Source organism: Pygoscelis adeliae, unplaced genomic scaffold (genome assembly GCF_000699105.1).
Source record: "Pygoscelis adeliae isolate BGI_AS28 unplaced genomic scaffold, ASM69910v1 Scaffold30, whole genome shotgun sequence".
Taxonomy (NCBI): domain Eukaryota; kingdom Metazoa; phylum Chordata; class Aves; order Sphenisciformes; family Spheniscidae; genus Pygoscelis; species Pygoscelis adeliae.
The window spans coordinates 505,434-507,599 of record NW_008823915.1 but is presented as its reverse complement, the minus strand read 5'-3'; positions in this window follow the sequence as shown (position 1 = coordinate 507,599).

Below are 2,166 nucleotides of genomic sequence, written 5' to 3'. Positions count from 1 at the left end.
CTGTAGCTTGCTAAAGCCAGGTTGGACCAACTCAAACTTCCCCTTCTTTCAGGGAATGCAGCTGACATGGCTGATCTCAGCCTCACAGTGAGAACTGCTGCAAGCAAAGGAGAATGCTCACAGTGCATTTTTGCATAACCGATCCTGTGAATGATTTTCTACTTCATGTAGTTCATAGCAGAGCTTGCAGTGTCTGAGCTTGGACTAAATACACAGGACTGTTTTGGACATGCCTGAATTTCCGCTATTTGTCTGCATGCAGTCCTGGGTGCTGATTTAAACTTCGTGTGGCAAATGTAATGGAGGGTGTAAATCTTCATCTTGCTTCTCATCCAAACCATAAAAATTAGATAATCTGGTTCATCCTATAGCTCATGCTAAATGAGTCTCATATATGTGAGTGTGTGTGTATATTTATATAGGGGTCGTTACTGAAATTCTTGCTATTAATAGGTTCCTACAAAATCCCTTCCAAGGGAAGTAAGCCAAATAGCTTTGCTCTCTCATCATTCCTACAGAGGCAACCACTGGGTCCCAGCAGGGATGTTAGCATCAACCAATCTGTGTTTTGAGTGAGACACCAGGAAGCATAGTTTTCTGGGCCAGTATTTCAAGAAAACATACAGCAGTGACCGACACTCATGAAAGGCAACGGTGTAGTCAAATACTGAATCAGGACCTTCCTACTGCACAGACTTGAAGGAATCCAGTTTTCCCCACGCTACTGGATTCTAGTGCAAAGCTATTTTGCGTTTTCTACTGTGGCCCTAATAGGAACTTCTTTGCAGCTAACCCATGCAGGATTTGAACTCCCTATCATCAGCATTGAATTCTTGAGGCTAACAAGGCCCAAGTCCATTAACTAGCCTCAGGAATAGATAAGTGAGCTTCTTACACAAGGAAATCACTAAAGACTGTCTTCTATTGAAAGCTGTATTTTAATTTCAATGTTTTAACACGCATCATGTTAGATGGAGTTACTGCAGGGCAAAGACTGTTGTTTCTAATAACCTGTTAGGGCTATGAATGGGCTAGCACTTCAGAGCAAATCTGGGGGGAAAGAGCATTTATCACTGCTGTATCTTTACTGTTTGAACTTGTATTGAAACTTACTTTGGTCTGCCACCCTGAACTTCTGAAATTTCTGCCTCATTGCTATTGCACTGTCCACATTGAGCTTGTTTGTAATTGAGTATCGAAATAGGAGTAGTTGCAAGTGGGCCTCTAGACTTATGGAATAAGCTTAAAAGTATATCAGTTGCCTTATTCTGTAATACAGTCATGTTCTGACAGCTCTTCTTAACAGGATAAATAACTTTGTCTTATGAGAATCTCTTGATTGTATTATTTTGCTGAAGAGCACTTTCACAACTAGCATTAATAACTTGTTTCTAGTAATAGAGTATTCCAACTTCTTTGAGATCCCTAGCAGTTCAGGTATCAGGTGACTGCAGGACAGCGGGAGCTTTACTTTTAAGCACCTACTGTAGTGTTATCTGGCCTAGCAATTTTTCTATCATAGAATCATTAAGGTTGGAAAAGACCTCTAAGATCATCGAGTCCAACCGTCAACCCACACCACCATGCCCACTAAACCATGTCCCTAAGCGCCTCATCTACACGTCTTTTAAAGACTTCCAGGGATGGTGACTCAACCACTTCCCTGGGGTTCCAATGTTTAACTACTCTTTCAGTAAAGAAATTTTTCCTCACATCCAATCTAAACCTCCCCTGGCGCAACTTGAGGCCATTTCCTCTCGTCCTTTCGCCAGTTACTTGGGAGAAGAGACCAACACCCACCTCGCTACAACCTCCTTTCAGGTAGTTGTAGAGAGCAATGAGGTCTCCCCTCAGCCTCCTTTTCTCCAGGCTAAACAACCCCAGCTCCCTCAGCCGCTCCTCATAAGGCTTGTTCTCCAGACCCCTCACCAGCCTCGTTGCCCTTCTCTGGACACGCTCCAACATCTCAACGTCCTTCTTGTAGTGAGGGGCCCAAAACTGAACACAGTATTCGAGGGGCGGCCGCACCAGTGCTGAGTACAGGGGCACTATCACTTCCCTGCTCCTGCTGGCCACACTATTTCTGATACAGGCCAGGATGCCGTTGGCCTTCTTGGCCGCCTGGGCACACTGTCGGCTCATGTTCAGCCGGCTGTCGACCAACAC